This window comes from Pinus tabuliformis, chromosome J, assembly GCF_031772625.1.
Source record: "Pinus tabuliformis cultivar Carrire ecotype Pingquan chromosome J, CPIR1, whole genome shotgun sequence".
Lineage (NCBI taxonomy): Eukaryota > Viridiplantae > Streptophyta > Pinopsida > Pinales > Pinaceae > Pinus > Pinus tabuliformis.
This window is the reverse complement of record NC_142295.1, coordinates 1,008,169,108-1,008,184,116: the sequence shown is the minus strand read 5'-3', so window position 1 is coordinate 1,008,184,116 and position 15,009 is coordinate 1,008,169,108.

Below are 15,009 nucleotides of genomic sequence, written 5' to 3'. Positions count from 1 at the left end.
GAGATCGATTTTGTTGGTGAAAGAAGATGGTGAGCAGTGGAAAGATAGAGATCGAGAAATTTAATGGTCAAAGTTTTGAGTTGTGGAAACTCAAGATGGAGGATATGTTGGTGGATAAAGACCACTGGATCATGGTAGATCTAGGTACTAAACCAATGGGAGTGTCCGACGAAGAATGGAAGAAGTTGGATCAGAAGGAAAAGAGCACAATACGATTGTGTGTCTCAGTTTCAGTATTGCTAAATGTATCAGGGGAAGCTACAGCGAAGGCTTTCTGGGACAAGTTAGGGACTTTGTACCAATCTAAGTCTCTGGTGAATAAACTGTTCCTGTGGAAAAAGTTGTATAACCTGAGGATGAAAGATGGAGACTTGGTGACAAAGCATCTGAATGCATTTATTACTGTGGTAAGTCAATTAGCATCTATTGATATTAAAATTTCAAATGAAGATAAGTGCATCAGTTTGTTGTGTTCTCTACCAGATTCATGGGATAGTCTGGTTATTGCAATAGATAGCAATGCAACTGCCTTGCATTTTGATGAAATAGTCTCATCCTTGCTGACGAAAGAGATGAGACGGAAAAATATGGAGAGCCAAAATGGTAATTCCTTATCTGTACGAGGGCAGACCCAGAATAGAAACAAAAATAAGTCATCAAGTGGGAGATCTAAATCTAAAGGGAGATCTAAATTTCCAGGAAAACCTCAAAAGGTGGTGTGCTGGAAATGTGGAAAGGAAGCACACTATGAAAGGGACTGTAAATCTAAAGCTCCTGACAAAGGAAAGGGATCTGATGAGGCTCCTTCTACAAAGGTGAAAACCAACTCAGATGAAGGTGGGGATGTGTACTTGGCTTCTTCAAGTACACATGTAGATCATGAGGCATGGTTGATTGACTTAGGTGCATCCTTTCATTTCACTCCCCATAGAGAGTGGTTCTATGAGTATGAGAAATATGATGGTGGTGATGTCTTCTTGGGGGATGACAGGAAGGCTAGAATAGTTGGTCCTGGAAAAGTAAAGTTGAAGTTGCAAGGTGGAAGGGTTAGAATGCTTCCATGTGTTCTACATATTCCTGCATTAGCTAGAAATTTGATTTCTGTTAGCAAGTTGAATGATGCAGGTGTAAAAACAGTGTTCAAGAAGGATACATGCAAGATGGTTTGGGGAGCACTGGTATTGATGCAGGGAGTTCGAATTGGAACTCTGTACAAGCTGCAAGGTAGCACTATTATTGATGGGTGCAATAGTTCTATGGTTCTTGAAAGTGGAGCAGAAAATCTAGTGGTCTCTGGAGAGAAGAACATGTTGTGGCACCAAAGGCTTGGACATATTGGAGAAAAGGGACTTCGGATACTTCACAGTAAAGGTATGGTAGAAGGTATGAGTAATAGCTCTCTGGATTTTGATTTCTGTAAAAATTGTGTATATCGGAAGCAGAATCGGGTGAGTTTCCCCTCTGGTAGTAAGAGGGCGAAACAGATATTAGAACTTGTGCACAATGATGTGTTTGGACCTGTGAAGGTTCCATCACTTGGTAAGTTTGTGTACTATGTATCATTTATAGATGACTTCTCAAGGAATACGTGGATATATTTCCTTAACAATAAATCTGAAGTCTTTGACAAGTTTAAATAATTTAAGGCTCTGGTGGAAAACCAGACAGAGAAGAAGACAAAGGTGCTGAGGACAGAAAACGGTGGAGAGTTTTACAGTAAGGAATTTGAAGAATTCTGTAAGAAGTATGGTATAGCACGGCAGAAGACTACTCCATATACACCTCAGCAAAATGGAGTTGCAGAAAGAATGAATAAGACGATGATGGAAAGGGCAAGAAGCATGCTTAGTGGTGTCGGGTTAGGACAGGAATTCTAGGCAGAGGTGGTGGATACTGCATGTTACCTATTCAACAAGTCACCTTCATCAGCATTGGAGGATAAGACTCCACAAGAGTTATGGACTGGTAAGAAACCCTCTCTTTCACATCTAAGGGTATTTGGATGTGATGCATATGTACATGTTCCAAAGGAGAAACGAACCAAGTTTGATAGTAAATCTGAAAAGTGCATCTTTATTGGCTATAAGGATGGTTTAAAGGGTTATAAGCTTTGGAACCCAGTCACACGAAAGGTTGTGTACAACTGCGATGTGGTGTTCAGAGAGGTGAAAGATGTTATTAAACATGAAGTCCAACAAAAGGAACTTGAGAAGATAGAGTTTGAGCTAAAGGAGGAAGAATCAGACTCTATAGCAGAGGAGGAATCAGAAGATGAAGAGCCACAAACTTCGGTTGTGAGAAGATCAGTTCGAGAAAGAAGGCAGCTTAAAAGGTATAGTCCATCTGCTTTCTATTCAAATTTTGCTTTATCTATTACTGACGATGATCCCATAACTGTGAAGGAAGCAGTAGATTCAGAAGATGGAAAACTATGGAAAGAGGCCATGGTTGATGAAATGGCATCTTTGCACAAAAATGAGACTTGGGATCTGGTGGAGTTGCTGGCTAGAAGGAAACCCATTGGTAGCAAATGGGTGTTCAAAAATAAGACAAATGCAGAAGGAAAAGTGGAGAAATACAAAGCTCGATTGGTAGCAAAAGGTTATTCCTAGGTGCCGGGAATTGATTTTGGTAATATTTTTTCTCCTGTTGCCAAGGTAACTTCTATTAGATTACTTTTATCTGTTGCTGCTGCCTTTGATTTTGAGGTAGAACAGATGGATGTGAAGACAACATTTCTTTATGGGGATCTGGAAGAGGAAATATACATGAAGCAACCTGAAGGCTTTGCAGCGAAGGGTAAGAAAGAACTGGTATGCAAGTTAAAGAAGTCTCTGTATGGGTTAAAATAGTCACCAAGGATGTGGTATCAGAAATTTGATACATTTATACAAGGACTTGGACTCACAAGAAGAAAAGTAGATCACTGTGTGTATTTTAGATTAATTGGTGACCGTGTTATTTATCTGGTCTTGTATGTGGATGATATGTTGCTGGTTGGAAATGACAAAGAAATTATCCAGGATTTGAAGACCCAATTGTCCTCCAAATTCGACATGAAAGATCATGGTGTTGCAAACTATATTTTGGGCATGGAAATTAAAAGAGATCGAGCAAAGAGGAAGCTCTGGTTAAACCAGAGGAAGTATGTTGAGACAATACTGCAGAGGTTTAATATGCAGGATAGTGAACCGATGAAGGGTCTTATTCCTGTAGGTGTGAGGTTATCTGCTGAACAATGTCCCAAGACACAAGAAGAGGAAGAGTACATGTCCCGTGTTCCATATGCAGGTGCAGTCAGTAGCCTGATGTATGCAATGGTTTGTACTAGACTAGACATTGCACATGCAGTGGGAGTATTGAGCAGGTTTATGTCAAAACCAGGAAATGAGCATTGGACAGTAGTGAAGCAGGTTTTCAGGTATTTGCGTGGCACTAGTGATTATGGTCTGTGCTACCAAGGAATACCAGGGTTGAACAGAGTGTTGGATATTTGTGGCTTTGTTGATGCAAACTGGGTTGGAGATCTGGATCTGAGAAGATCTACAAGTGGGTATGTGTTTAACCTATTTGGAGGTGCAGTCAATTGGATGAGTAAGAAACAATCTGTAGTGGCACTATCAACTACAGAGGCAAAATACATGGCAGCCACTCATGCAAGTAAGGAAGTAGTTTGGTTGCAAAGATTGTGTTCAAGTATGGGGTTAGTACAAGAAGCTATAAGGATAGACTGTGATAGCCAAAGTTCAATTTCCTTGGCAAAGAACCCTGCATATCATTCAAAGACAAAGCACATTGATGTTCAGTATCACTTTGTGAGGGATATGATAGAAGACAAAAAGTTGTTGCTGGTAAAGGTGGACACTTTGAAGAATACTGCAGATGCATTGACAAAATCTGTGAGCTCCGAGAAGTTCTCTTGGTGTAGAGAGACAATGGGCATTTCAGGGCTGGGAAAATGACTAAGCTCTCTTGTGGCCCCCTATGGAAAGAAAACAACAAGTGGGGGAATGTTGGGTTGTGTTATATTCTTTCCACGTAGTTAACAAGGGGTTTGAAGGGCACCCGTAACCCACTTTATGGGGTCCGGGGCAGCACCCCGGAAAATTTTGGTTTTGGACCCTATGATAGGTTGGGCGGACCCACCTATGGTTTTGTGCATGATTTTCACACATGTTTTTTGGAGGCGATGGTTTTCGGTCCATGGTTTTGGACGCGATGGTTTTTGGTCCATGGTATTGGATTCTTCGGCATGTATAAATATGTATTGTAACATTGAAAGGAACATAATGAAAAACCAAGCTGGTAGTCCCGGTTTTGGGATCCAGGGGAAAATATTTGTGTATATGTGTTTTATGTGTTATGCTCACGCATTGTTTATTTTCTATGTTTTTTAGAATTCGTATGCAGGTAATTTTTGTACAGGGTTAAAACCTACATTTGGTATCAAAGAATTTTTGGCTTCAAGGGGACGCCTTTGTTGCTGATGGGTTGTGTTATATTCTTTCCACATAGTTAACAGGGGGTTTGAAGGGCACCCATAACCCCACTTTATGGGGTCTAGGGCAGTGCCCTGGAAAATTTTGGTTTTGGACCCTATGTTAGGTTGGGCGGACCCACCTATGGTTTTGTGCATGATTTTCGCACATGTTTTTTGGACACGATGGTTTTCGGTCCATGGTATTGGATGCAATGCTTTTCGGTCCATGGTATTGGATGCTTTGACATGTATAAGTATGTATTTTACATTGAAAGGAACATAATGAAAAATCAAGCTGGTAGTCCCGGTTTTGGGATCCAAGGGAAAATCTCTGTGTATATGTGTTTTATGTGTTCTACTCTTGCATTATTTATTTTCTGTCTTTTAGAATTCGTATGCAGGCAATTTCTGTACGAGGTTAAAACCTACACTCAGTTTTGTCTACTCGATGCTGCCTCAGCTCTGCTGGTCAACTCGACTTCTCTGTTCTTTGCTTCTTGCTTCACTCTTTATTCTCTCTCCTCTCTGTTCTCTATTTGTTCATGGCTTAAAGCCAATCCGCCCCTTGACTATTCGCTTCCTCTTTCGTCTCTTTGGATCGCCTGCCTCTGTTCGCTGGAATTCCCTGCTTTTGTGTCATCATCGCCACTGTGTAACATTTCACAGAGAGGTGGCCACTTGTCTCCTTATGAACTGAGCACCAACTCTTCCTCAAACGGTCGTTATTTCGGTTATGCCGTGAAATGATTCATCCACCAGCTCATCGGCCATGTCGAACCCCAAAAGTCATATGCCTCAGCCTATTCTTCCGTCAAATCCAGTCCTCCATCGGATGCAACCTTCATCATTGATCTGGGGTCTCCCGATCCTATGGTCATCGCTTTTATTGCATGGGTGACTTGCTCGACCGTTAGCCCACGATGAGAGCGGTTTTCTCTCTCATCCGTCGGACATGCGTCATTCAATGTATGGCATTGCTCGGTCCTCTGACAAACCCGCTTACCGCCTGAAATGCCTTCGATATTCCGCCGGTTTTGGAGCGCGGGACCTGCCTATTGGTTTTAGCGCTTTCCCCACATTTTTACCTGTTTCTCACATGACCAAGTGCTGGGGCTTTTCCTTCTCTGAGTTTTTTATCCTGCACAAAAGAAAAGGCCTCTGTTTTCTGATCTGGACTCCCTATTTGCTAGTTTGCACCACTGTGTGGTCTCCATGGGCCAACGGTCAGCGTGCTTTGACCGAGGGTCCTTGTTGTCCTGTGCTGGCTACAACTGCCACTGTCCAGAGGTCCTTCCTGATATCTTGTTATTCACAAGATTTTGGAGTCTGACATAGTTTGAAACAGTCATAGAAACTCTGATAATTTTCAAGGATCCAATTCAGATCACGACCTTCCCACTGAAAAAGATTTTGGACCACCCAAAGTTGGTTTTCAAGCATCGACTAAGTGAGGATACAACTTTCTCACATGTCCAATCTCTATCCATTTTGCACTGCTTGGATTTGAACCCCTGAGCCCAATTCTAAGGTACTCAACATCTCCCTGGCGCGTCGTCCTCACCTTCCTATCCATAACTATGTCTTCCTGCAATTCATTAAGATATTCATATAGTAGGTCATCAATAGAAGGCAATTGACTCTGCTCTTCGGGATCCTCAATTAGTGAAGGTTCAAACAATCTCAAGCTATCTGCATTTACGACTGAGTAGATGTGCATGTAAGTTGGTAGATCAAGGCAAAAAGCATTCTCACCAATTTTCTCAAGTATCTTGAAAGGTCCATACCTGATAGGCTTTAGCTTTTTACCTTCACCTTGCATCCTGTCCTTGCTGATATACAGCCAGACTTGATCACCAACTTGGAAACTATGCTCCATCTAATTCTTGTCATGCCTTGCCTTGTATTTGGCTTGGCTCTCTTCCAGTTGTTCATGTACTACCTGGTGGATCTCTTGGATTTGTTCGATGAACCTAGTTGCCTTATCCACATTGTTGTGTCCCTCAACTATTGTGTCATTACCAAAGATAAAATCCAAGGGAGACCTTGGTGTGAAACCAAAACAGGTCTCAAAAGGATATCTCTATGTGGAAGAATGTTTGGCTCGGTTGTAAGCATGTTGCACATAACACAAATGTTCATCCCAAATCTTAGGATGCTTGCTACAATATCCCCTGAGTAACTGGATCACTGTCCCGTTGACTACTTCTATCTGGCCATCGGTTTGTGGATGGAAATCTATGCTTTTCTTCAGTTTGGTGTCCATCAGTTCCCATAGACTTGACCAAAAGTTTCCCACAAATCGGATGTCTCAATCAAATATAATGGAAGTGGGTAATCCAAAATAAACCCATACATGTTCAAAGAATAGTTTTGCAGTTTGTTCAGCTATAATCTGTTTATTACAAGGTATCAAAATACACATTTTGCTGAACCTATCCACAACAACATACAGATAATCATGACCTTTCCTAGATTTGGGCAGTCCTCTTAAAAAGTCCATGGAAACACTTTCCCAAGGATGAGAAGGAACTGGTAATGGAGTATACGAGCCTAGTTTTCTATTGTTGGGCTTGCTTTTAGCACACATAGTACACCCTCTTAGATATCTAGAAACTGTCTCGTTCATTCTTGGCCAATAATAAAACCTTTGCAGCTATGCAACTGTTTTACTTACCCCAAAGTGACCTGATATTATAGAAGTGTGTGCTTCTCAAATTATCTTTACTCTTTCAGTTTGTGGAATGCATAGCTTCCCACAATGATATAAGAGTCGGTCCTTAATATGATAATCCAATTATTCTACTCGTTTGCCTTGACTTAAAGTTGCATATACATCTTTAAAGTCTATATCTTGAGCATATTGTTCAATGTAGCTCTCATGTAACATAGAATTATGCTTAAGTATAGTAGATGCATTTATAATGGGTCTAGATAACATATCTGCAACTTTATTGTGTATGCCCTTTTTATATCTGATGACTAAATGAAACTGTTGTATAAAACCCATCCATCTATAGTTTCTTGATTGCTACAACTTAGTTTGGGAGTGTAGATATTGAAGTGGTTGATGATCAGTATGTAATACTGTCTCTTTTCCCATTAAGTAATGTTTCCACTTTTTCATACTCTGTACTAATGCATACAATTCTTTATCATATGTAGGATAGTTAACTACTGCAGAATTAAATGTCTTAGAATGATAACATGTGGGTTTATTGTGCTATATCAACACTGGTCCCATGGCATAGTCACTAGCATCCGTTTGGATCTCAAAGGGTCTTTGAAGATCTAGTAGTGCTAGTACTGGTGCTATACTAATTTTTTCTTTCAAGGTGTTGAAGGCTTTCTGCTATTTGCCTCCACACCGAAACACCTTGTTCAATCCTGTTAAAGCATGTAAGGGAGCTGCAATTAAGGAAAAGTTAGAAATGAACTTTCTCCAATATTGTGCTGCTCCTATGAAGCTCCTAACTTCTGTAGCAGATTTGGGTTTAGGCCAGTTAACAATGACTTCCACCTTAGAGGGATCTATCTTCAATTCACCACCCCCTACTATATGTCCCAAATAATTTAAAGATGTTTTGCCAAATTCACATTTTGAGAGTTTAACATAAAGTTTTTCTCTTTTCAAAACATCTAGTGTCTGCTTAATATGCTTTAAATGTTCTTCCCATGTTTTTCTAAATATCAAAATGTCATCCAGATATACAATAACAAAATCATCAAGAAAAGGTCTAAGTACATCATTCATTATTCTCATGAAAGTAGTAGGAGCATTAGTTAAGCCAAAAGGCATAACCAGCCACTCATACAAGCCCTGCTTTGTTTTGAAAGCAGTCTTCCATGCATCTTGTTCTGCAACTCTGACCTGATGATGTCCACTATGCAAGTCTAACTTGGAAAAATAAACGGCTTCCTTCACTTGATCTAATAGATCATGTATGCGAGGAAGGGGATAACTATTTTTTATTGTTATCTTATTCAATTCTCAGTAATCAATGCACATTCTCCACGAGCCATCTCTCTTTCTCACCAAAACAATTGGAGATCCACATGGTGATGTGTTAGGTTTGATGAACCCCTTCTCGAGCAACTCCTACACCTACATCTTGATTTTTGCATTCTCTAAAGCGGACAACCTGTAAATTCCAATGTTAGGCAATGGAGCATCTTGCTTCAAATTAATTTCATGCACTATTTCCTTTTTGGGTGGCAAACCTTTAGGTTCTTGAAATAAGATATCATACTATGAAACAACTTTTTCTAAATTAGCTTATTGTTTAGCATCACAACCCTCAAATACATTGGTTTTATCAAGTTTCTTTTCCTTTACAACCATCAGTAAAAATTGTTTGCATGAATTTATCATTAATTTCATCTGCCCTGAGTTTATGAGAGTGTAATTATTCTTGAGCTTATGAGCTCTTACAAAGTATTCAATTCCATCTTTAACGAGTAGATACTTGTTCTCAGCTCTATAGAAAATATATTTTCTATCATACAAGTAACGACTTCCTAAAACAATTCCACATATATCCAAAGGAATTATGTCTAACTCAACCTCATCTACAAATGCTGACCCAAAAGAAAACTTGAGTTTTCATTGTCTAGTCACTTGTAGTTGTGCTTTATCATTTAACCATCCTAATGGGTATGCTTTCTTGTGAGGTGTAGTCAGTGATCCCAACTTCTTTACAATGTCTTCAGAAATTAAATTTACCTGTGAGCCACTATCAAACAAAGTATCGATCTTTTGATGTTTGGACATAACTCAAATATGGAAAAGCTCATGTCTTTTTCTCTCATTTTCTTCATCAATAGTAGATTGCAGAATTACTAGTAGATGCTTCAGAATTCTTACCTTTTATACCTATGGCTGCAATGTTGTTTCATCTCCTGAGTCTGACCCCAAATCTTTCTAAATAGCTGTAGTAGTCTTCTTCTTCTTGCCCTCGAACTTCTTAGGTCTCAGTTCCAGATGCAGAATCCAACAGTGCTCATCTTCATGCCCATCCTTCTTACAGTAAGTGCATGAAGACTTCTTTTCTGTGCAATATTGGCCTTCCTTGCTTTCCATTTCTGTTTTCTTTTCTCCTTCTTCTTGCTTGCAGTGGGTTGGGATGATCCCCCAACTTCTAGATTTCCATTCTTTCCTCTAGCTTCTTGTTATCGGGAAAACTAGTGTCTATGCAAAGCTACTAGTCCCACTAAGGCTGGTAGCTACCTTAGAAACAAACAAACTAAAAACTACTTTTGTTTTCCTTTATGAGAAATAGATAAGATAAGAATAAGGATACCAACCTCTGTCTTGCGCTTGGTTCCTTGCTCGATTCCTCTCTCTTCAGATAGGTATTTGCCACTCGCTTCCTTGTCTACCCAGCTTCAAAGAGTACCTATAGAATCAAAGTAGCATAACACTATCCAAGAACATAGATCTATTATCATAAACAATATAGGACCAGATGTATATTGACCACACAAATGCATAAATCATCAATCATACAAGAATGTGGAGGAAAACTTGACTAGCTTTATTGATAATCAAGAAAGAGCAAAGAGGATTACAACCAATTGTTCTGACCCAGCATCATCCTCTCAGCAAGAAAGCCCTTCTTCACCTCATGAAAAGCTTAGATCACCCAACACTATGATGTTACACCAAGTAACCAACAGCACTTCCTTACAAGATACAAAATTCCAGCCTCTGTATCTCTGGGATGAGGGATCCATATATAGATCTTTGCAAGGGGAATGAGTCAGCTTTTGAGATTTGATTAGTTTCCTCTCTCTGATAGTTCTTGATTCCACTTGGATATTGATGATCTCTTACTCATCCCTGGTCGAATGCAGAGAGGCAAGTGTCACAGGAGAATTTTCTGGAAGATTCCATGCTCCTCCACCTTGCGGATTGACCCTGCCATTTGTCCACTCTCGCCCATCGCACCCCATAGAAGGGATTTTCAACATGCATTGCACCTACTGTGTGTATTCAGGTGGGATGCAATGCACTTTGACTATGGAGCAGGTGAAATGGTCCAGTTTTGACCAGTTCTGAGTAGTTTTTCATGGAGAACTTCTGGGAGATGCTGTAATCAGTTGACCTTGTTCTTTTAGGGGTTGGAACAACACCTTTAGGGACTTAGGAGCCCTTAGTTTATGGACATTTATGATTGGGGTTGCAGTGCCCAAAAATGTCTATAACAGTTGCCCCCTAAAGCATGAGGTCGTTAATCTTTTGATGTCGGGTGAAATGCTTTATCATGAGGATCCGAAGTTTTTTCAAGCTGGAAGGTGACCTGTAATAAGATACAATACAATACATTATCTTCATAATATTGTCATGATCTAGATGAGGCGGGCATTCCCATGCTTAGCTTTATAAATTCATTTTCATGTACATAGGACAGACAATCGTCTGAGTGTAGACTGATGATTCTGGTAGAGCCATCATCCCTTAGATTGGATGATTATTTGTGCAACAATGATGTACATTTGATGTCTTTATTTTCCTGAATATATATCGCAGCCCGGATGGATGAAACTAGATCCGGGGTCTTCAATCTCGTTCGATCTTCACTCAAAGTACAAGTCGATCCATGTGAGAGATGTTCTGGAGTCGAACATGGAAAGACATCGTCTGATTACCAGCCAATGATGTAAGCTGTTAACAGGCGTGAGAGGAATCACTGATAATGATGATGACCCTCAAGGTACTACAGTACAATTCACGTGGTGTGAATAAGGGACTTGGCATCGAACACCACGCAAAATATTTCGGTCGAAGGCCATTGATGTAAACCTGTCGCTGGAAGTGAGAAACTTGCCATTGAGGCATGCAAGCTTCAAAGTACTGAAAGGGTTGTTCCTAGATCGACTTCTTGGATAATGAGCTGATGTCGACAAGAAGCGATCCGTCATAGGAGGGCCTTAGTGAATCCCACATCAATGACACGGAACAGAGCAAATGATTTTAATGGAGGTGAAAACGATCTGGTGATATAAGGTTCAGGGTGGCGGTCATGAAAGAATGGAGCGTAAATGTATTATAGTGGGTGATACACAGGTGAATTCTCTGAGTGACTTCTCTTTAACATATCGGCGACACTGACATGATGGATTGGTAGCATTAACCCAAAATATGGATGGTGTGATGGAACCATGGTGATGTGACCAGTGAATGGAACAACCCAACCCGACTCGGATGCAGAGTGAAAGTGTCATGTTCAAGAGCGACTTGCTACCAACAAAGTTTCTTCAAGTTTTCTTCCCAATTTTTCCCCAGTCATTGCTGACTAGTACCTCTTTATTTTTGTCAAGCTTGAGGAGGATAACATATGCTTGTTCTATAATTTTCCCTTCGGGCAAACCCATCGTTATGTTTTAACGAGCCTAGTGATAGTGAAACTCGTTCTTGTCTGTTATGGACAAGTTTGTCGCTATTAGGTTTTAACGAGTTTAACGACAAAGATAACTCGGTCCTTTTCAATTTTAGAGAGTCTGAAAAGGGACGTAAAGGAAACTCCAAAAGTCCTTTTTCGTCACATAATCCCTTGAGTCCGAAAAAGTATAAAACAATACAAAAGGGATGAATTTTCGGTAATTTTAACGAGCCGAACAAAACAAGCACTCGATCTTTTTGTGTAATAATCCCTCAGGTCCAAAAAGATTAAAATATAAAGGAGGGATAGCACTTCCGGTCACTTTAACGAGCTGGAGAGGCCAATGGCTCGGCAATCTTTTCATATTTTACGAGTCAGTTGAAAAGAGCTTAAAGGAGACTCATTTTTTAGGAACGAGTGATAGATTCGGGTAGCAGCTGATTCCAGGTAAGGTTTGGAATTTTCCAATCACGACAGTGTCACAAGGATGGCTAACAAGATCACTCTTTGTTGGAAATAATACTGAGAGGGGGGGGGGTGAATCAGTATTATCAAATTCTTTTCAATATATCTTCCTTATTTATACTTTGAATAATTCTTCAAATATTGATCATTACTTTGTATGTCAGTATCATAAAATAATGAGCAGGAACAAGAAAAGCAAATAGTCACACAAAAGAACACCAGATATAAGGTGGAAACCCAATGTGGGTGAAAACCACCTACTGCAATATGTCTCTATCTTCTTTTAATTAGAAAATTCCTTTTACAATGATTTTCTACTGGTGCAGTCCTTTACCAGTACGCAGGCTACAACCTGCAGAGAGCTACAACCCTCTCTCGTTCTCCAGCTTCTCCTGGAAGGGAGCTACAACCCCCGTAGCTCTTGTACTAGCCAAGATACTAGTATGTAGGTGCTGGCCTACTAAAGGCTACAACCTTCTCTTTCTTCCAGGGACCACGTTTCATAAATTTTCAGACTGGATCCACAATTTCCTTTCCCAATTAGCACTGAATCAAGTAAACACTTCTCTGACAGCTGTACCCAGAACACAGTAACAGCAACCACACACCAAATTCTGAACCCAGAATACTGTAGCAATAGACAGAGGCAGCTAGATCATAATTTAAAGATATACGCTACTTCAACAACCTAAAACCTGCGTGTATATCTATAAAGGATAATTCCTTCTTTCAAATATTCAGACACTAATTAACCCAGATTGTCAGATTTATAGATCAAGCATGCGCCTCATATAACAGATCAAAATCATGCAAAGATACTATTATTCAAGCATAAAGATTATAACCCATCAAAAGAACTTATCCTCCTTTATGCGCTAAGGTTCCTCCTTCATTCAGATCCAGATCTGCACCATAACCCAATCACAAATATTTCAGATCTAGCACTTATTAGATATTCCATTCATTCGATGATACTTTGCTAAATGATCTCCTTCCTCTTTTATAGTCTTAGGCCTTCCACAATACCACGGTCCAAAACCATAGGATCAAAAAACTGTTGGACTAATACCATGAACCAACCATGAAAGTGCGTGAGATCAACACTTTTGGATGCAATACCACGAGCCAAAACCATAGGATCAAAAACTGTCGGACTAATACCATGAACCAACCATGAAAGTGCGTGAGATCAACACTTTTGGATGCAATACCATGGACCAAAACCATAGGATCAAAAACTGTCGGACTAATACCATGAGCCAACCATGAAAGTGCGTGAAATTTTCTCTTCATGAAAGGAACTTTTCTCTGCATGAAAGTGCGTGAGCTTTTTCTCTACATGAAATAAACTTTTCTCTGCATAAAAGTGCGTGAACTTTTCTTTACATGAAATAAACTTTTCTCTGCATAAAAGTGCATGAACTTTTCTCTACATGAAATAAACCTTCCTCTGCATAAAAGTGCGTGAACTTTTCTCTACATGAAATAAACTTTTCTCTGCATAAAAGTGCGTGAACTTTTCTCTACATGAAATAAACTTTTCTCTGCATATAAGTGCGTGAACTTTTCTCTACATGAAGGAAACTTTTTTCTTCATGAAAGAAACTTTTATCTTCATGAAAGTGCGTGAACTTTGTTGCACTATAATTTATCATCTAAGATGAGTGGGTTGCCATCAAGTACAACATATGTATCATAATGCCAACAATCTCCCCCTTTGGACTTGATGGCAACAACAACCAATCATTCTCCCCCTTTGACATCAAGGGCAAAGGGTTATGCTCCCCCTAAGAACATGCTCCCCCTGACTATAAACCAGATCTGCAAAGAAGAACCATAATCCATCAAACACCATAAATGACCATGAAAGAGATAGAGACGTATTGCAGCAATATTCAGACCAGCATCCATGATCTCCTTCTGTACTTCCTCCATAATGCCAACAATGCATGATATGCTCCCCCTGAACCTGTGCCATTCGATCTTTGACCAATCCGCAACCCAGCACATGTACGCATATACTTCAGATGAAACTTGTGTACAACCAACAATCAGAAGAGATTCAACAACAAGATGATACATCAACAACCCCGAGCTTTTCCCTGAGGTATTCAAAGGTCTCTGTTATGAAACCAACTCAAGAAAAGATAGAAAAGAAAGATCCACGCCTTAGAATTCAGCCTCTTCGAGGGGGCAACCTCCTTTTCATTACATAAATGAACAATTCTTGGATGATACAAATGACAAAACCTCCTTTCTATATATAGGAGTCTAAGGAGTCACAATATAATCCAGCCGACCTAACAATAATAATATAAAGCCACACAAATAACAATAGGGGGATTCTATGGGGCACAGAAATAACAATATGGGGGGTAATAGGGGCACAACAATATAAATAAGGGGTATAACTACAATAGTAATGGGGTAATCACTAGTATTATAGGGACCCAACATGGTAATCACTAGTATTATAGGGACCCAACATGCCCCTCTCCTTCAAAAAAGTGTTGTCCTCAATGCTTGAGTAGTTCTGGATACTTCTGCGTAAAATTCTCATCCTCCCATGTGGAATCTTCAGCGGATAAGTTCTTCCACTTGATAAGATACTCTGAAATTGATCGATTTCATAGCTGTCGAGTTCTTGTTTCTATGACTGCTTCCGGTTCCAATATAATTTTTCCT